This window comes from Monopterus albus, unplaced genomic scaffold (genome assembly GCF_001952655.1).
Source record: "Monopterus albus unplaced genomic scaffold, M_albus_1.0 scaffold10.1, whole genome shotgun sequence".
Taxonomy (NCBI): Eukaryota; Metazoa; Chordata; class Actinopteri; order Synbranchiformes; family Synbranchidae; genus Monopterus; species Monopterus albus.
Window position 1 is genome coordinate 1552641 of NW_018127890.1, and position 22441 is coordinate 1575081.

Consider the following 22441-nt stretch of genomic DNA (forward strand, 5'->3'; position numbering starts at 1 on the left):
CCACCTCTCCTCTGTGCCTACTTTCAATCCAAATCAAAGTCCTAATCCTAGCACCTCTTCGTAGGCTTTGCTTCCACCACAGTGCTTGTTGGATGGTCAAACAGCATTTGTAACCCCCTGCTTCTGATGGGAGTGGGACTCTGCCCTTAGACCCTGCTCTCTAGTCACCTCACTTGTTGCTTATACTTATGCTGTGGGAAAGTGAAGTCATTAAACATATTAAGTTATGTTAATTAATTAATATGGTGGCGTTTTTGAATGGAGATGGATGGCTGTTTTCCTGATTATTAATAACTTTTTGGTCACTGTAGGCAGACACCTGCTGTCACTTATTCCTGTGGAATTCATGTCCTGGATGTATAGTTCCTGCTTCTTTTGGTTTAAATGGTTTCTGTCTTTGTTTCCTCATGTTGCATTAGTTGTGAATTCTGCATCCAGTCCCTGATTAATGAGACTGAGTGTCAATGACAAGAGCTCTCCTAACCATCTATCTATCTGATTCCATCTGTCACTCCATCTCTCTCCCCGTGCTCTCACCCTCTTCTAATCCAGTCAACATTTCTTTCTGCAGGGCTCAACAGTTAATGGAGCTTCTTGTTTACTGACACTCTCTTATCCTTATCTTTTCCTTCATATGCTTCTTCTGACAATGCTGTCTTTTTCATGTGTCTCTCATGTATCATATTACTACCTTATGAGAAAAGTGTGTGTGTGTGTGTGTGTGTGTTGGCGGGGTCGCATACAGTCTGTGTAAGAAAGAAAGTGTAATTTTGTGTTTTTTCACGGTTCCAAACATCTTTGGCCGCTGCAGAGAGATGTAGAAAGACAGAGGTTGAACAAGACAAGGAAAGATTCGGGGGGGATTACGAGATGATAAGAAAAGCAGCTCCAATTTCAGAAATACATATTTCATCAATCATGTGAATAAGTCGGGGTGATTATGCATGGCGGTGGCGGTGGCGGGGGGTCTGATTACCATACACCATAAAGGCTGCTTCCTATCTCACACGCACTGATTAGTTTCTGTCTGCAGATAGGATGTGTCTGTTTCTGGCATGCACATGAATGTATGGATATCCAAACACAAGCACACACAAAATGTTGCCAAAATTTTAGGTACATGGAATTTACCTGGAGGAAGTAGGCCAATCAGAAGGGCCAGATGAGAAAAGTTCAGTGATGATCTCAGTGTTAATCTGTTTTACTTAATCAGGAGCCTGGTTAATTTTCCAGAGAACTTAGCAAAACCATGGGAAATTGAACAGTTCTGGAAAAGGTGGGTTTTGGACTGGCAGAACTGATAAAGTAGGTAGTAGCAGGTTGCTGACCAGTTTGCACAGACCTCTAGGCTGTTTGTCGATAAAGTTCCAGTATGCCATAGCATACTGCTGTTTGCACCAAATAACACTGAAGCAAATAAATCAATTGCACCAGTTTTTTTTTTTAATTTTGCAGTTCTATGATGTTTCAGCAAATTGTCTTTTTATTTTCTCATTCCTTTTTATTTTCTATCACAGGTAAGCTGTTTTTCAATTTCATGACTTGAATATCTAGAAAACTGGAGGTGAAGCATGATTTTAGCATCAGGCCTTTTACACTTTTGTATATACAGTATGTATGTTGTCTACATTTACTTACTTTACTTGTCGTCCTGTTTTGGCACAGTAGGTTATTTTCCTAGAACTGTGGCCTTTATGTGATGCAGCACAGGAGAAAGAAAGTGAGACGTGAGGCTGGGACAAAATTAGCTACGTATGAAAGGCCTCGCTTTGTGTCTCAACAGGGGAATTAGAAATTATTCTTTTCTCTTGTGCTCCCCTCTCTCTCCCTCACTCTGATATATAATGTAAACTCATTTGGTAACCAGGCTGGAGTTGCGTTGCGCTGTCTGAGTGCCTGCATGTGAGAAGTGCGCCTGGGACACATTAGGGCCTCCTGACAGGGGCCTGGGTGAAATAAGTGAAATTAATGGAGCTCCTTTCATGTTGGACAAGGCCGCAGCACCCCTTTCACGCCACGTACAGTCACAGAAAAGTCAATACTTTTTTATTACTCCTCGCTTGCCCTACATTCGCTGCTACAAGTGCTCTGCTCACTAATTGGTTTCAGTTTGCAGAGAGAGAGAGAGAGAGAGAGAGAGAGAGTGAAATGGGAGAGAAAGAGAGGGAGAGGACTTCATCCCAAAGAACACTGAAGCAAATAAATCAATCTCATATTTTTTCTCCGCGCTGTCTTTGTTCATTGAGTAACATCATGGCAGAGAGAGAGTTGAGAGAGAGAAATAGAGGAGAGAGGGTAAGTGGTTGGTTAGAGCACACCTGGTCCCCAAGGAACATGATGATGTCTGGGAGCCTGTTAATGGACACGAGTGGTTAAAGTGGTCTGGGGCCTTGTCCAGGTCACCCCCGGGGGTTTCTAACCAGCAACTCCACCTCAGTTGGCTGCTTGCACTCTGGGCTCAGAGGCACAGTGGAGCAAGTCCTCAAATGCATAAAGGCCTTCTTAGTGGTTGTTTAGTGTTACATTTCTCAAGCCTTTTGTCAGTAGTGCTGTTATCCTGTATAAATGAATAGAACACAGTGTTAAATGATTAACATATTTTTTCAAAACAAATTACATTATTTTGCAGCTCCAATTCAAAATGAATGATACACAAACACCCTGTGAAGCATTTCAAATGAAAGTCTGCATGTACTGTATATATGCGTATAAAGCTGTGTGCATCTGTGTGTGTGTGTCTGTGTACTATATGTATGTGTCCTGTCTGCCAGTATACTGTTCACTGCTGTACTAAGCTTAAGTGGCAGTGGGGTTAGCCTCTTTCAGAAATAGCACAGCTACAAATTGATGTGACACTTTGAACCCCCACCCTCACTCCCACCCTGCAAGGCCACCACCGCCCACAAACACACACACACTAATCAGCCTCCAGTTAAAGGGAGGTTCCACTAATCTCGCTTTTGTTCTGCATCCCAGTTTTCACAGCTCTGGCGTGTGGGCTAAGGTAGGTTTTGGGGCCTACAGCATGTGTGTGCTGCAAGGGTTTGCATATGTGTGCGAAGGAGCTGTCACACAGAGCTGGCATCACAGTCCAGTTTGCCATCTCTTCCTCAGCTTGACAAGTCCCTGCTCCCTACCCTGTGGCTAACACACATGCAAGCGCACACTCTGCCGCTCTGCCTCTCTCACTCCATTGTCACACACACACACACACTAATCACAAACTTACATGTATTGTTTGAATGCATGAGATGAATACATTCATAATTGCACATGCACTGGTGCAAATGCACAGACAGCCATATGCTGCATACCGTATTACACAGTGAGTGTGTTTGACAAAACATGCAGCATTCCCTGGACACCCTGACAGTAACGTTGTTCCTGAAACTTGGAGCTTTCACATTAAATGTAAACTGTTTCATTTCTTTGTGTGCAATAGTTTCTATTTGTGTGTGTGTGTGTGTGTGTGAGAGAGACAGAGAGATCTCGGCGGTTGTTGGCGTCAGATCATGGAGGGATTCTGTTTGTTACAAGGACAGGCTTATCCCCGCCCCCAGGCGTCAGCATTATGATGATTGTCATGACGATGGAGTGTGAGTGACAGGCGGGATCACATGTGGTAGCCGGGGAGCACAATGCCCGAACCGCCTCAGTCTCTGACATTAGTTTGTCCTTCATCAAAACTTTACACTCACTCCCTGTGTTGCAAAATCTCTCTTCTGTTTTTTTACCATCTGTCTCTTTCATGTTCTGATCTCTCCTTAATTTCTATTTTTCTGGCGCTCTCTCATTTACATGTCATTTAATCATTATGTCTCCATTTATCTTTCTCCCCTCATCTCTCTCTCTCATTTACTTCTCAATCTTTCTGTCGTTGTCTTCCTCCATTGCCAAGTTTAAGATATACATTTGTGTTTTTTTCTGGACATCACACAACTTTCTAGGAAATCTAAATGATCAGGGACAAACACACACACAGTCATAGTGTATTCCCAGGCTAGTTATAAAAGTGGGCTCAGAACCACTTAGGGAACAGCAATGTTTGTGTGTGTGTCTGTGTGTGCGCGCATTTGCACACAAGCCATGTTTGTTTGTCTCAGCAGTGTTTTTTTTGCCAAGATGTAAGTGTTGATGCAAGCTCATACATGTCAGTGTGTGTGTACAAATGCAATGTGTATGTGTGTGTTTTGGTGAGAGAGCTCGAGCTTTTTGTGCATCACAGCAGAAAAGGAGGTCAGGGTTTGCACGGAGAGTCAGGCATTCATCATTAGCCTGCTGCAGCTGCCGGTAATGTTGCCTGTTACAGCCGTGATTAAGAGCCCAGCTTAGTTCCAGCAGCCAGTGCAGACGCACAAACACACACATACATGTGTCATCTACTGCTCCGGTACTCTGCAGTTTTGAAGAAAACTCCTTTACACCAATGTGTGTTTGTTGTATAGGGACTGTGCCGTATATGATCTCTAACTGCAAAGAGGCTTCTGGTGAGAAACCTGTCATAGTCACTTATGAAAAGAGCAATTCACACACACTCACATGCAGCAGGAAGTTGCACACAATCTTTGTGAGTGTATTTGTGAATTGTAATGGATGAATGTACGACTTCATCGCCATTTATGGAAGCCAAGAAACAGTCATGGCACCCTTAGTGTTCATCAGCTGTCTTCAGGGGGCGAATGATATTTTGTTGAAAAGTAGAAAACTACATTTAAAATCACTTTAGCCTTGCTGACCCTAATTAAATGGCATCATATCACACCACACCACAGTGTATCCTGGCAGCTTTAATTCAGGTTGACCTATCCTAATGTAAAGTCAGCAGATTCAGGGGGTTTGAAGTTGATAACAGTATTTTTGCCCAATGAAAAGAGAAAACTGATATTTCAACATAATCAGTGCCAATAAAAAATGATTTACTTTCCCTCATTCCCCTCTGTTTATCCCATTTTTTTCCATCTTCTGTCACCCCCCAGCCTTGCCTCACCTCCAGCCATTCAAGACAGTGTTCACCACATCTTTGATAATTGTGCTCATCTGTGCTCCACAGCAGGAAGCATTGTGTGACAAACCTCCTGGCCTGAGAAAATGAAGACAAGGACAAATAAAGACTTCACTGTATTCATTACAGTGCCTGGTGTGTTCATGTGTACTGTACAGTACCATAGGTGTTTCTTTGCTTTGAGACTTCAGGTTCTGTGTTGTCAGCCAATTCAGAGTTCACCTCATGTAGCCTTTTTCTCAAAGAAAATGCACTTTACAATGTTGCGCTGCCTAATATGTGATTTTTTTTTTTTTCTCGAGACTCAACTCAAACTCAAGACTCAATTACAACACTGCTGGGACCACTGCATACTATATATGTAATAACATACACATATCACACCACATTACAATGCACAAAATTACTCACTGACTGCTGTCACATTGATTCTGAGAGTTTCCTGTATCACAACCAGCAAAATCATTTATAGACCTCTAGTAATTCTGTGATGATTTCTCTTCTGGTCTACTCATGATAAAGAAGTCTAGTATTTTTATGATATGATACAGGATGCCAGAATTTCATGTATTTAATTATTAATGCTACTTGGGTTTGAGATCACACCACAGCTGTGAATAACAATGCTGTGTATTCCATAACTGTTAATTATAATGGAGCTTTTGGACTGTAGAATAGGAGCAACATGTTAGATTATACTGTAAGGGTGGCCCAGAGGACCACAGTAGACCAAGGTGAACTTCAAAAAGGTGCATGATTTATCCTCACTCAAACAGTGGCTGGTTCTGTTGGGAAATTCACTCTGTTCGTTTTAAAGAATTACACTGTGTGACCTAAACCAGACTTGCTTTGTCTTATTTTTATTTATCAAGGTAATGTGACCTGAGCATATTGATTAACACAGTCTTGCCATTTAGTGTCACATCCTATAGCAAAATATACTAAAAAAAGAGGGTTGTTATTTTAGTTATTCATTGTTTGGTTCATGAAATGCCTGCAAACAGAGTGACAGTCCAAGTGTCAAATAAATGCAGTTTAAAATCATAGAAGATTAAGAAAGCCATAAAATATTCACATTGGATAAACTGGAACATAAGTGTTTTACAATTTTAGTTAAAAGGTTTTGATTATTAAAATTGTTCTGCTCTGGTAATCAGCCTATTTCAGCCTTACACTATCATATCACTTTATTTATCCTGAAACCTTTTTAAAGACTCCTGTAGCTTATTAAAAATCATAGACTAAATTATGTAGACCAGACTCCTTGTGGGCCCTGAGGCAGAACTTTCTTGTATCTGTTTTGAATGTGAAGTATAAAGTAAGTACAGTCTCTATTCCTCATCATTTTCTGTTGCTGACAGAGATGTAACACTCACACGACACTCGGGTTGTACTATTAAATCTCACTGTACATTCTCTGACACAAACTTCCCCTTTCTCTGTCTCATAGTTTTCAGTCTTCTCTGCGCCTGTTTTGTCTTTCTTTCTTCTCTTTGCTCCTCTCCACTCCCTCCTCCATGTTGCTGGCATTCCCCCAGGCCTGTGCTATAAGGCGTGGAAGAGGAGCAGAGACAGAGCATTTAGTAATGGCTTCTTAATGGGCTTGTCGACAGCCACATTAGAGCGCTCGGGCAGCGGGCGAGGCCGGGCAACGATATGGCGAGCCAGATGCTGTGCCAGCTGTGGCACTCCACTCTCTCACTCACACACTCATTTGTAATCACATTTCTCATATGGGTGGATGCCATGTGCGTAAAGGAGAGAAAGCAGACAGACAAGCATATCCCCCTAATTCCTATCAGTGAGTTCTTTTTGTGGGCTCTGCTCTGTTTTTGATTCTTATTGTTTTTTCTACGTGGATGTAGTGGTATGAAACAGTTATGTGTAGTCTGTGAATGCAACTCAGTAGAAAATTTGAGCTTATCACAACTCTGTACTTGCCACTTTATTTGCTGAGATAGGAATAGCTTGCTACAGAACTACAAAGAAACGTAGCAAGAGACACAGGCAGCATGAGGGTCATACAGGTTTTAAACAAACCCTAAGCTAGACTTGTTTGAAAAGAGAAAACTCCAGCAAATGCAGCCTCAAGGTACAGAAGCATTATTATGAATTTGGGGACAGTCTGTGTCAAGCTTACTCAGATTTGTTCCAGAACATCATGTAAGCAGAGCCACACCACTGTCTGATTGTGCAATTGCTCATGCCTTTTATCCTGGTGAGTATTTTGTTACCATCCCAGATAAAAATGAAAATAAGCTGTTAATCATCCGGATTTATCTACTGAGGTCAGGCAGTTAGATTTAATATCTGTTAAGAACTGTCACAAACAGAGACACTGAACAATTTTCAGTTCTTACACTTAAACTAGAGGGGTGCTTTGATCATGCATTGCAGAATTAATATAAGGGCACAACATAGAAAGAAAAAAGAAAGGAGACAAAAAAGGGAGGAAACAAATATGATAAAAGGAGGGAAGAGGTGATGAAGAGTACAAGGATTCAAGTTGAGCAACTAAATGAATAAGAAACAGGTACAGGAAGGAAAGATGGAAGAGTATGACAGGAAGGGTAAAGGAAATGCAGAGAGGGAGGCAAGAAGAAATGGATGGATGGATGATTGAATCAATTAAAATATGTTAATTGCTACAGCATAACCAGGGTCTAGAATGTCATTGCCAAAGGTCTTGTAGGTCTCCAGTAGAGGGAGCCATGTGTCAGTGACTCTAATCTTTATCAAAGACCTTCATCAGTACAGTAAAGTGTGCGTGTGTGTTTATGTGTAAGTGCACATGCAAGAAGGTGGTTCTTTGTTTCCCCATCTCATCAGATCTCACTGCTACCAAGCTAAATTTTCCTGTGTCAGCGATGATCATGTGCGATAAGGATGCAAAGAGAATAAGGTATGTGTGTGTTTGTGTGCATTTATGTATTGGCAGCTGATAGCATTTTAGGACTTGAAGCCTGTATACGAACCGGTGGCCCTCTGTTCTATATTGACAGGTGCCAATTGTCACCCCAATGACTGACTGTTCTGTATTGATGGACTGGACCTGCTGACAGAGGAACAAAAGAAAACAGAGCAGTGTTGGTGGAGAGAGGCAGAGGAGACAGTGAAGAGAAGATAGAAAAAGACCAGTGGAGTACGCTGGCTCGGACCTGTGAAGGTCATGGTAAGGAGAGAAGAGGAGCGGGAGGGAAAGTTTCTAACCTGGGTGTGGATCAATTCACATTGACCTCTATCACAACGATACATTTTCCATATAAATCCACCGCTGAAAATTGTTTAGCTTCCATGGATTTACTTCACTCACTGATTCTGCTTAGTGATGGTCATGTGCTGTAGTTAGATATTTGTATTCACATTTATGTTACGCTCAATACCAGGAGCCTGAAGCTGCTAAACAGATTTCAAGTATTTTTTTAATTTTTTTTTACACCTGTGCACTTCCTACAGTGACATGTCAAAATGTCTTCCATGAAAAAGGCCTAAAAGTGCATTCAACCAAACAACTAAGACTGTATATAGTGCTACAGGGCAGTGCTAAGACTTTCTGAATTTTTTTTGTTGTTCTGTTCCATCTCTCTTTTAGGAAAGTAGATGTTAGTGAGGGGGGTAGCATGACATGTTTAGCTGATGTCTAAAAGGTTTTCAGCCTTCTGCAGAAAAGGCTTAAATCAAGATGAGTGACTGGGGAAAGGATATGTCAGTCTATTGTCCAGGGCCAAGAAACGCAGTAGTCAGAGAGTAGTATTTGTCGATTGGCTGGAGGTAGGAGGTTAAAAGAACTGGATGTGAGCTGCAACAGAGAGCCACTGCAGCGTAAAGCTCATGAGTTCTGGCTCTAATATCAGTGTATATACACATAAAAGGTGTAGCTTTGGACTGAGTTGACATCTTTGTGTCTTCTGATTGACCTTCACAGCCCAGTACACACACATCTCATCCCACTAAAATAACTTGCACATATACACACACATACAGTACATGTATATCTGTGTGTGTGTATGTTGCCTCACCTCAGGAAACGTGTGGCTAATTCCATTAGTAGGAGGAGCGAGTATGTAAATAAAAAAAAAAGAAGTTGATGGAGTAAGCCTGGGGGGGCCACAGACACACACCCACATACAACCACATGCATACACTTTCCATGATGCTGTCTTCATAACAATATAAAGACACGCAAACTGAACTTGCTTTATGTGTGCAAAATTAAATTTTATAAAAAGAATTTAACATTGCGGAGTTTCAAAATTAGGGCTGTCGCCTCACAGCAAGAAGGTTCGAGTCCTGGGCCGACCCGGGGCCTTTCTGTGGTGTCTGCATGTTCTCCCTGCGTGGGTTCTCTCCGGGCACTCCGGCTTCCTCCCACAGTCTAAAGACACGCCGCTTAGGTTGTCTCTAAATTGCCCATTGTAGTGAGTGTCAGTGTGTGTGGTTGTTTGCTACATGTCAGTTCTGTGGTAGACTGGCAACCTGTCCAGGGTGGACTCCGCCTCTCACCCAGTGTCACAATTTTCCTACTTATTGTACCAACATTAAATGTGAGGGTAAAGGCTACTCAATGCTGCTGAATGTTCACATATAGCATTAAACTGTCCTGAAACACAAGAAGAGCATGCTCCGACTGTAATTGGGGGGTTTTGCTCTTGAAAATGAGGTATTGTTGACTGAGTGTGGTGTACAGTCCTGTGCTTGATTGACAGGAAATGAGAGAGGAGGCTGGGTAGTCTGTCATGCCGCTAATGTGATAGGTAATGCTCCGAGGACACACACACACACACACACACACACACACACACACACACGAGAGTGGCCCTTTTTCTCTATATGTATACTACTACACACAGTTCAGTTTCCTCCATCTCTGTCTGTCTCAATCTCCTTCCCATGCACACACAGACACTCTCACTCCCACACACCAGTATACACATTTCAGTGTTTTGGCTGCATGACGTTTTACTGCAGGTTAATAATGAGTGGAGAGGTGTGTGACCCTGTCAGAAGTGTGAGAAACTGACCCAAAGAAATCAGACAGGGGCTGAGACCCCTCAACCCTGAGGGCATAAAATGTGGGTGTGTGCAAAAGAGAGAGAGAAGTAGGTGTGTGTGTGTGTGTGTCTATCCCCATCTTCTCATAGATGACATATGTGAGGTCATTTACATACTATTACCTTTCTACTGTATCAGCCACACACACATACAGATTGGTGGATTGGTCTGGTGTGATGCCCCTGTCAGATGTCAGGATGCAGATGGGATAGGATGGGGGGGGTAGGTCATGTCTGTTTCCCTCTCTCTCTCTTTCACACATACACACACCTGTCTTGCCCCCCTAAGGTGCCAAGTTACTAAGAGAGTTGTCAGCACGTCTGTGTGAGGCTTCAACTGTTTGACATCTGCCAGCAACTCCCCAACACACACACACACACACACACACACACATATCTCCCCTATCACCTCATTTCAGAACAACAGAACATCTCCCAGTGATCAACATTTAGACACAGTCATCACTTACTGGTCCCGTCTCAGCTGCCAACACACACACACCAACACACTCTCATTAAGAGACAGACTGTGACAGAGATGGGAGACTGGAGAGATTGAACCACAGGCTGGAGACAAGATGCAAAAGAACGAAGGGGAAGGCAAGTATACAGTAAATGTCTGCCCCAATGGCCTGGAATTACTCATGTTGTAGAGATGTAAATCTGTCCAAACTGTGGGGACTCAGTGTCCTATTAGAGCAAAAAGCAAGTTCCCAAAATGTAAATTGCTACATTTTAGAATGATGACTTGGTTTAAGGTTTTGGTGAGGTTAGGATTAATCAAGCAGTGGCTGTGGTCAATGTTAGGTTACATCTCCAGGAAATGAATGTAGGTCAATGTAATGTCCCCTGAAGCAATGGAAACACAACGTGGCTGTGTGTGTGTTTGTATTAAGGCTTTTGTTTTTTCAGCTCTCCATACTCACACTCACAGTGAGAGAGAGACAAGCCTCCATTTGTCCCACTTTTATAAAAGATAATGAAGCTGTCATTCTCAGACAACTTCACTGGATTGTTACAGAAGCACGAGCTGCTGCTCTGGGACACACACACACCCACACACCTACATAAGCACACAATACTGCGAGTGATCCCCCTGGCCCCTGTTGAGCATATGTCAAATATAACCATGTATAGAAATTGAAATTGTGTAACATATGTACAGCTGGTGGAATGGCACGAAGAGACAAAGCACAGGTGCACACCCAGCTCATAACGTTAACATGCAAACAGACAGACAGGCCTGATAGCGAATAAATGAAACCAACCTTGAATGGCAAAACCCTCTGTGAATACATGTCTCCTCTTTACAAGTCAATTTCATATCCTGTAGTTGAAGACAAATCTAAAGAGACTTGAGAACAATGTAGAAAGAGAAATGAGTTAAAGGTTTACAGTGAGAAAAGTGAAGTGAGTCTAAGAGACTGTGATAGACAAAGAGGGGATGGAGACCTTGTTAAGGACTGGGAACGTGTTAAATATGGGTTTAAAAGTCACGACAGTGCCACTGATTCATAACTACTGTACAACACCACAGCATTAGACAGAGCGTTTATTCTTTCAGACAGCTCAGTGGGTAAGAACACATGGCATTACTTAATGATGTTGTAGGTTTAAGGTCTTTGCCTTTTTGTCAGGCTGTCAAAATGAATAACATTTTACCTTTAAATGGCCTAAGTGGTTTTTAGAGACAGTCGACCTTCACTTTTTTTGAGTGTCAACACTAGGACTGATACAGTCATTCACTGTTGTAGCTATGCAATGTAGATATATTGTCAGCCTTACAAACTGATATTTTTCTCTCAACCACAGATGTTTTATAGTTTTTTATAAATATTAATTGTACTACTATAAGAATATCTATAAAATAATTTCGTTTTCTACATATAGCATATTTTATATATATATAAATTATTAGAATAGATCACATTCTTTTTGGTAGCTGTAGTGTAGAATCACCCATTCTTAAGGGAAGTTAGATGAGAAAACGAATGCCCCTCTCATGTCTGTACAGCAAATATATAGCTGCCAACAGCTGGTTACCTTAGCTTAGCAAAGCATAAACGTCTGGTGCATCTTCACCCGCTGCCAAGGTGCACAGATGAGAAAAAGCAACAATAAAGTTGTTCAACATACTGCAAGTGTTGCTAGAGTTTTGACCCTTTAGCTTAGCTTAGACTGGAAAGAGGTCATTATGCTAACCATTAGTCTACATTTACATTTCAGGCCTTAATGCTCACTTCCAATCCTTTTTGTCAGGGCTTTTTCTGTTTATGATTCACATTCATGTTTGTAGGAGACACGTATCTGAACATCTTTGTGTTCAGATAAACTGATGCATGAAATACATATGAATAGCATATGCAGAAGAATAACAACAATAACATAATTTCCCCAAAAACTGCTTGGTTATGATATGTTCCTTCCAGTTTGATCTTACTATTTTGACAGTGCTCGCATGGTCAGAGATTGAATATGAATAATATCTAGGGTCACATATAAAAATGTCCCGAGATCTGTTATGAAAAAGTTTGATTTGGTTTGTTCATACTTTCATGAAATAGTCAGCTTAGAGGGAAAAAACTGGATTTGAGCCACTTCAGCTATAATGTAAATATGGCCTTTAGTTTAACTTTTAGTTCCTACTATGAGACTGATGCCTACACTTCCCATAATCCAACTTAATAGCAGCATTTGTCAGACGCACATCTTTCAAATTCTGCACCTGCAGTTTGAAACATAGGATTTTTGTTAAATATTTGAAGTTGCCAAGCCCAAGCAAACATAACCCTAATCACTGGGGGTGTTTTCTCAGGCTTAAAAACTACTCCAGAGCCACAGAAAACATTATACAAAAGTCTTTACAGGCATAGAAGCACTTTCATCATGACGAGTGAACTGATCTTGAGAATAAAATTATTAGAATTGAGAGAGAATTCCTTTAATGGGTTTTAATAAAAAAGAGAGCCTTGTGCATTCTTCATCTGCTCATTTCAATGCATTTGACAATGGAGAAACTCAGATAGTAAGAGGCAGAGCAGAGAGAGCCACTGTGTTCTGTGTGAACGTGAGCAAATGAGAAGAAGAAGGGAAAAATCGGGGAGGTAGTTAACTGTTTTTCATCCGGTCATCCTCACACCCGCTCATTTCTGCCCATTCAAAGAAAGATATAATTACAGCTTTGAGTATTTAGCCTCATAATTTACTCGTTCTGTCACATTATTTACAGCTCTCCCTCTCTCTGCCTTTCTCTCTCTCTCTCGGCAGGGGTTCACCCCTATAATCTACTCTGTTATGTCCAATCCATATTCCAAGTTATTATCACTCTCATTTGCTTATTAAGTGCTCCCTTGTTTTCTTCAAATAAAGTTATAATTAGAGATTTACTGTCTGCAGCTTGAAATATTATCTCCTCTTTATGGAATCTTGGGTGGGATGAGAGAGAGTCGTGTTTTATCATACTTGAGGAGTTAATGAGGATGTGCACAGCTTGATATTCTGTTTGTATGTGTGTGAGGGTGTGTGTGTGTTTTCTAATTATGTCTCTCTGACAGCTTTCTGGCCTCCAAAGTATCCATATACTGTATACTCTCTGTTGTTTTGTCTTCTCACTGAATGAAGTGCATCACAAAAGAGGGAATATATAAAAATGTTTATTTTGTCAAAATAACTCTAGAGTGGAGTATTCTGCACAATGTAAATAACTCTTTACTTAGCTAACATTAATTCACACCACAGAGAAAACTCAGACCTCATAACTCGGGCAGTGTTTGCTGCTTTGAATACCAAACACCAGTGTTTCCCAGGGATGATACACTGATCCATTGTTACCTTCTTGTGACCCACCCTGTGGGTCTGACGGTGTCTTTGAGAAACAGCAGAGTAGAGTACATTAGGACACGCCCCAGCAACACACTGATTACATATGCTAGGTGCGGTAATGAGCTGAGCTGGACAGTGGAAGACTGCTGCTGTTTATGGCAACTCATTATCTGGCCCATTGACCAGAACTGTTCTACACATCATAGAGCCCTGTGTCCTCTACATCTACTCGACCATCACTCTCTCTGCGTGTCTGGGTGGGGGGTGTAGTGTGTGTGCATGTGTGTGTCACTTGGTGTTTGGCTGAATGGACTAGTTTGTGTGTATGACAGGGTTAAGGTGTGGTTGTTGAATGGAAGGATAAATGACTGGATGAGTGGATGGAGAGATGTGGAGAGTTGTGTGTTTGCTTATATGTATATTTACATAATAAAAATGTATACGATTCCTAAGCTAATGATCTCACACCTCCATGTGTAACTTTACACACTCATGTGAGCAATACTTTGCACCGTTTGTTGCATTTAAGTGTGTCTGTACATTTCTCTATTTGATTATATGCTGAGGTGTCTTACTCAAGTGTGTGTCTGTGTGTGTGCGAGTGTTTTACTATGATCGCCTGCCAAAGTAAAGTGTTTGCAGCCAAGAGAGAGACAGGGGCACTAAGCTCAAGGGCACATTTGTTTCAAACTAATGATAGAATGTAAATGGAGCAAATTTCCTCTGCAAGAACAGAAGCTCGCTCGCTCAGACTCACACACACTTTCATACTTTCACACACACATAAAGACACTTTTTCACACACACAGCAGCAGCATTGTGTTGATGGAGTGCAGAATCTCATTACACATCTAATAGAATAAGTGTAGTGTGCGTATGGGGAGAGGAGAGGAGCAGCCAACCTGATTAGCCTTATCACTTTATTATGCCGCTCTGCACGCAGCACACAGGACAATTGCATTAGAGAGGAGCAGATGAGCTGAAGGCAAGGAGAACTCAGCAAACACAGCCTTAATTGATTCCTCACCAAATTAGCAGGGACAGGTGGGGGGCTCACTGGCTGGGTGGCTGCTTGACTGACTGGATACGTGGTTGGCTGCTTCACCGAGAGGCTGACTTGTTGACTTGTTCCGCAGTTGGTTGACTGAGTCACGGCAAGAGAAGCTGACTGGCTGATTGGGTTAGTGACTGACTGGCTGCATTAGAGGCCTTCAGTGGAGCTGAAGGTGAGGAAGACTCCACAAACTCTTTAATTGATTCCTCATAAGATTAACAGGGGCAGGCGAGGTGGCAACCTAAATGACCTGCTGACTGACTGATTGTCAGACACGTGACTAGTTGAGTGAGGGGATAGCTGACAGAGACGGACTTACTCTGTATTAGTGGTCTAGTAACATCTTAGTCTGGCATCTGGCTTACATGACATTAGACCAAACAAAGTGATAGCAGCCAGTCAGAGCGCTTCATTTTCTATTTGGCATAATTGATTATGATTATTATTATGATGAATTTGGACTGAAAGCTTTCACATTATATAAATACAGTTTTCATTCACCCTTTGAAAACAGTTAATTCAGGAAAACTTTATTTTATTTAGCTATACAATTATTTATTAATGTAATTCAGATCTTTTAATTATGGTGTTTTCTAGGCTTTATAATTTATATGGAAATATTTTGATATGAGAATAATTAAATATAATAACATTGACACAAAGTCTCAGCAACTTCCAGACACATAGTAATTGAATAGTGAGAAACTCCTCAGAAAGTGGCTGGGGCCCAGTGGCTGTTAGCCTTTTTCAGCTTCATACAAGAAGTTGTAATGGAAAACTGTTAATTGTTAATTAATTCTTGTTAGTTTTTCCTATGTTAAACTGGCTGCTGGATTGAATGTGAGGGACAGTGGGAAGACTGGGTGGGTGTTAAAGGGTGTGGGAGGCGGAAATAGGAGAAGAAAAAGGGGGAGATCTAGGACACAAGGGGGGAGAGTTTGTCTTTGTCTCCGTAGGTCCCCCCAGGGGCATTGTGGGATAGTGGAGGTTAATAAATCTGATTGGCTGGTGGGAGTTTTTCTGCTGGTTCTGCGGTTTACACACTTGCACAGCTTCACTTTTTTTATTTCACCAAGTTTGGCTTCGACACAGCATGGCATGAAGGGCAGGGTAGCAGACAAAGAGTGTGCTGAATTTTAGTAAAGCTGTGGAATAGGCTGGACCTTTGATTCAGCGGTGGCAAGAGCTGGATTACAGAGGCCAATACAGTACATACAGTCTCCATGTATGTGGACACTAACTCATTCACATTGCAATCATATCAGGCAAAGAACAAACTGAAGTTTCAAATTTTGTTGGAACATTTGGCAACATTTTTACATTATTATACCAGTAAAAGACACATGCACAGCCTTTTGCTTGATAGTACCTTTTTGTATTATTTGGCTTTGACAGTCTATTAGTGTGTTTGCGGTTTGCCTGTCTTTAGGATGGATAAACAAAGCAATTACTGTTCCTGTCATATCTTGTAATCATACACTAATGTGTGGTTTGTTGTGCTCTAATTCACATTTTTGTTGTTTTTTTATTTATTTATATTGTTTATTGGACATTTAGATAAAAACAAGTGAAATTTTATAGCAATTTAAAAGTGAATGAATCTTGATTTGTGCCCAAAATTATCCAAATCTTCATGTATAATACTAATAGTATATTTGGATTGGTCAACTATGAATATCATTATTATTTTTATAATTTATGTTCTGTATGTAAAATAAAGTTCAGATCTTAGTATTCTATATTTATATTGTGAATGACTTTACTAAATTGCAGCAAGTCAGTGTTGACTGCTGTATGAGAGTAATCAGCCTGTTTCCTTAGTTGTTCTTCTGTGAATCTTTAATATCTGACAGAGAAACATCTTAGACAAAAGACAAACCAAAGTTTGTGTATGTTTCACCGTCTAGTTACATGTTGGTATGTGAAGCTATGTGTGTCTGCATATATTCATCCATGTCTGTGTGTATGTGCGTGTCTCTCTTTGTATGTGTGTGCTAATGAGGGGGGGGCGGGGGGGAGCGGGCCATCGCAGCAGTGTGTCCTCTGCTCTCCCGGCAGGTCACTAGCGACAGATGTTCTCAGCATATGTGGCGAATTAATTAGCCGCTAGTAAACCCCGGTTTGTGCCGCCGCCGAGCCACAACGGGCCACCTTTTGTCCAAATTCCTCTTTTCTTTCCATCCTCCTCTGGTAGATAGTTATGGAGAGCATCATTCTTTTTGATCAGTGGACCCATAATGAGTTGGGATCACAGGTGTGTGTGAGTGGGTGTGTTTGTGTGCCTGTGTTTCCTGGTGGGCAGTGTCTGTAAATCTGTGTGCTCATGTATGTGTTGGTCTGTGGATCAGTGTCTCCTGAGCTTGGAGCCTACGTGTGTCTGTTTGTACGTCAGCACCCCATATTATAGACATGGCAATGAGCTTTTTTTGTGATGAGAGATCCCCTTGATGACCTAATTGGTTGATTGAGGTGCATCTCTACGTGTGTGTGTGTTTGGGCGGGGGGGTGCCAGGGCCTCAGCATTCCCAGAGCTGGGAATGTTTTCACAGCCTTAGAAAAACTTGGCAGAGAGCAGAGACACTTTGAGAGGTGTTTGGGTAAACACACACACACACACAATGGGACACCATGCTGATATCTATGTATCTGTAACCCTTTAAAGAAAGTTCAGGTGAAGTCATTTTCTTATCGGCAGTGCATTAGGGTGTATCCATATCACCATATCAGGTACCACCAGTGGAGATCAGGCAATCTCTGACAACAAAAGTGCCACATTCACTGTGAATCACTGATGACTGTAAACTCTTCTATGGGGCCAGATATTTGTGAGGTAATTGCAAAATAAAACTGAAATTGGATAAGTCACATTGAATATCTAGCAAGTAAAAAAAAATCTCTGATCAACAGTGTTTGTGTTTACAATGGTTTGGTGTGTGAGTCTAAGCTTGTGTGTGTGTGTGTGTGGCTGCAGTAATGAAGTTGTTAGTTAAAGTGGCCCCCATCCCTTGGGACAGACTTAAGCTGTGTGTGATTGCTTAGGGATTGGACAGATACACACACACACACACACACACACATTTATCATTATCCACACACACACACACACACACACACACACACACACACACTCAGACTCATTACTCCATTACGCACATGGACTATTGATTTTCTGCCATCTTTCCATCAGGTGAAAGCTTGCCAGGGAATATGGGAAAGAACGCCTGGCTAGGAAAATCAAACTGTCACTCCTCCTTTCCTCTCTTCCTCCCCTCTCTCCTTCATTTCAGTCAGATGACAGGTCAAAGCTGCTGCCGTTCACTCTGTTGTTTTTCCTCCATCCCTCATCATTCGACCATTTCTTACTCTCTTATGTCTTTCTTCATCTGTCTTTCTCTCCTGTTTCACTGTCCTCTGCTTTCTTTTTCCTTTCCCTCTCTCGCTCTTTCCTCATCTCCAACACTGCACAGTCAATCAGCTGGCCCCTCCTCCCTCCATCCAGCCATCCTTAAACTCCTTGCTCCCCTCTGTAGCCCCTCTTTTGCCATATTTCCTCCAGTTCCCCCCTTTCTCCCCTATTTTTTTTTCTAATCTGTAGCTTCCTGTACTTCTTCTATATTGTTTAGCTCCATCTGATCACCTTTTCATCATTTACTCTTCTGTCATTTCTCTTCCATTTCCTTGATCTTCCTTTCCTCCCCTTTTCTCTAGTCAAGTTAAACATGTACGTATGAGTCACCATAATCCTCTCTCTTACTTCTTTCCTCTCATATCCTTTCCTTTCTTTGTCTGTTACCTCCTCTCAGTTAAACTCCTCATCATATTCCTCCCTGCTTCTTCTCTACCTTTGACATCCTCGCCCTCCTCTCTCTGTACTGCCCCTCTCCTCCTGTGCTCTAACCAGTCCTCACCCATTTTCCACCTTCCTCTCTCTCCTCCCTTCTTCTCACTTGTTCTTCACTTCCTGTGTCCCCTCCCTCCTCACCTCTCCTCCGTGAGAGGAGAATATGGGATCAGAGGATGTAATTCACTGACAAGGGTATCTATATTTAATATTAATGGGCACATAGGACCCTTCACTCTCACACTCACACACACATTTGGACTCACACATGCTTGATGCCAAATAAAGAGTGATCAGAGAGTGTGTAGGGTGCTGGGTTGTAGGCCCCAGGATAGACGCCTTGTGAACACACACACAACACACACACCTTACCACGCAGCACTTGATGCTCCAGGATGGATGTGGCATCATTAGGCAGAGGAGTGTGGCCATTCTCAGCAGAAATGGCCAAGCCGGCGGTACACATCAATCTAGCACCACATGCTCCCTCAGATACTGTCTCTTCCTCACACACACACACACACACTCACACACACCTAGAGAGAGGGCGGAACAGAGGAGAGCAGTGCGGGGTTTTGTACAAGTACAGAAATATACACTCACACACCACAGGCAGTGTAATGTATCTGGTGCTATCTTCCTCACCCTCACCCTGTCTCTCTCTCTCTCTCTCACACACACACACACGCACACACACTTAGTTTGTCTAATTTATTTACTGTTGGAAAGTGCCACCAAGGAGACAGGGACTAAGAAGGAGAAAAATAATGCTCATCCTCTTCATCGGCTCTGTACTTGTCAACTCTTCTCTTCTTATTGTGCTGCTGTACATCCTTTGATATAACTTCTTCTGCTGAATGCCACTAACTGGTTAATTTGTGTACAAGTTCTAAAGGAGTAAGTGAAATCATTCAGTAAATGTTTATGCACCAGTCAAACCATCCACAAAAATATCTGTGGAACTGTGCATAGTCCAAATACTGTCTATGCATTGCATGCCTTCTTGGTGGAGTTAAACAGTTCATTTCAAATCTTTATTGTCTGACAAAAGCTAATTTAGGTGCAAATACAGCCACATGAACTAAAACATAAAAAACTAATACAATAAATCTACAGTAATACAGCAAGAAAACTGAAATCATTAGGTGCTGGCACTATATACATAATCAAAATTAATGCCTTCAATAAAAAGTGAACTATGGTGAAGCATAGTTGCAGCAGTGGTTAAGAACCATCCTACCGATAAGAGGAGGTGCAGTCTCTTTTCTTGAAAAATGATGACACATAATTTAAAAAAGTGTTTCTGATATGGCACAAAAGTCATCTGTAGAAATGACTTCCAGTGACAAAACAGTACAAAAGTGCAAGAATAAACACGTTGACATGGAGCTGCATGAGTGTAAACACTGTGGGGGGAGAAGACATTTATAGATGGTGCTGTGATGGTAGGTTTGGACCCAATTATCGAATGAATGATTGTCAGTCAAACACTCGATAGGAGAGGGATTTCCCAACATGACAATGATCCCAAACACACTGCAAAAAGCCTGGACTCTGGGTGTACTGACTTCTGTTGCAGATGGCTCTTAATATGGACTTTTTATTATAATTTAATTAATCAAACTTTTATTTTCTCAAATTAATTGCCTTTATTCTTCTTGGCCTGAGGCTAGAAACAAAGAAAACTGTATTAAATGTACAGGATTACTGAACTGGCACTGGCCAGGCGTGCCAGTTTTGTTCTAGAGCGTACGAGTTATCCCTTTCACTGACATACTCCAAGGACATCCTAGCACATTTGACAAGTGTACTGGAACGTCTCACTCATAAGAGAAATTTCAGTAAAATATAATAAAGCAACATAATCTCAGGTTTGTGGATTTAGTCATATTTTACTGCTGAACACCAGCAGTAGGTGCCTCAGGGGGAACATTATGGGGGACAGTCTATCTTGATGATTTTTTCTTTATATTTATGGTAAAAAATTTACATTTTGAATACCTTTCTCTTGATACTATATGTCCATATTCCCATCAGTTTTAAAATAATCTTCACATCCTAATAATCCCCCTGTTGTTTTTAGCTGTGGCGTGCATTTTCAATGATTTAACAGCAATTTATTACAGAGAAAAAAAAATCCCACACCTGGCTGCTTTAATATGGTGATTTCTAAAGAAAAGTTGTATCTCTTGTATTTGCTTCAGGTGTTTCAACGTGTTTTAGTGTTTTCCTTGTGCTAATGATCTCCATATCAGAGCTGCTGAGAATAACAAGCATCTTGTGCAGATACCATCTGCCTGCAGGCTACACAGCCTGGTGCCTGTGTGCACGGTGTGTGTGTGTGTGTGTGTGTGTGTGTGTGTGTGTGTGTGTGGTGTCTCCTTGGCTTCCATTGATCTGTGGGTATTGTGTATCAAGTAATAGAATGCAATAGGACGGGCAATATTTAAATGAAAGGGGATGCGTGTGTACTTGCATAGTCACAAATATCTGTGTGTGTGCTGAAATAAAAAGCGAGTGGTGGCGGGATGAGTTTCTCTCCATTCCTCCAGCCGGCAGACGTAAAGACAGCCCTATTGGGAATCAATGGTAAAACTCAAGCCATTGAACAACTGTCCACCTTTTCAATTGTGTCCTGTTTGAGAAACAATTTGACAATAACGTCAGCTTGAGAAAAAAGACACACAGTCAATATACAGGGAGAGCCGTGTGAAGGACAATTTAGAGAGCATAGTCTCTATATATGTGTGTGTCTGTGCATGTGCTCTTTGTCCCAGTGTATTTTGGACAGTTCTGACAATAGAGCATTGTATACCCTTCACTGATAAACAGCTTCCACAGGCATTAAAACAGTCTGTGTGTGCATGCACACACAGACACACACAGGTGCAGAGAGGTTAAACTATGAAGCCAACGATATTTCACATAGAAAATTATTTGGGTCAATAGAAGAGCATGTCACAAGTTTTGAACTTAAGAGTCTTAATGTTTTGGGAAAATAGACTTGAAAACTAGTTCAATGAGAAGTGACACTGGAGATTTGTGCCTAACACAGCTACCCCTTTAAAGTGCCAGCTCCTTCATTATAAACAAAATACTTAAAATTGTAATGCTGATTTAAACACTAATACATTTTACAAATTAGCAGGAAAGGGGAGTAAAGATGAAAGACTAAGGAAAATGTCTCTCTAAACCAGATTTATAAACATGTAATGTAAAATAATTTCTAAGGTTTAATTAAGATTTTAATTACAATTCATTAAATTCTACATAAGCAGTTAAAAAAGAACCTCCTACCTTTTTGTACACATTGTACAATTTGCTCAAATGTTTCATTTCAGGTTTACGATACTGGTTGTCTCTCTTGTGTTCCCCTGCTGTCATCTTTTGTCTCGTCCCATTAGCACTTCTCATCTTAGGTGGGTCTTTGGTTTTTGAAGGTTCTTCCAAGGAACTCATTTACATAGAAGCAGGTTGTGTGCATGTATGTGGAGAACTGTTAAGTGTCTCTATTTCTGGGTACATATGACTGCCTAAGGACGGGCGTGTACTGTGTGTTTCAGTCCGTGTGCGTTTCTATGCATGTATGTCACCAGTGTTTGCAAGTGCACATGGGTTTTCATGGCCATTATTCAAAGTATCTGATTTTAAACACAGTCAGGTACACGTGC

The 22441-nt window shown here is 41.4% G+C and overlaps 1 protein-coding gene across 9 annotated transcripts in view; it reads left to right on the forward strand.

Moving 5' to 3' along the window:
* The window catches only part of spata17 (spermatogenesis associated 17), a 76876-nt gene that overhangs the window by 30006 nt on the left and 24429 nt on the right, over positions 1–22441 (forward strand). For 2 of the 9 annotated variants that reach the window (XM_020589934.1, XM_020589939.1), the window contains one exon: positions 8005–9055. The exons of 3 other annotated variants lie outside the window; for them this stretch is intronic. The gene's annotated coding sequence lies outside the window, so the exon portion shown is untranslated. Of the gene's footprint in view, positions 1–4976; positions 5861–7831; positions 7905–8004; positions 9056–22441 lie in introns of those variants that run through there. 4 more of the 9 variants (XR_002274141.1, XR_002274140.1, XM_020589938.1 and 1 more) reach the window with 4 other exon arrangements.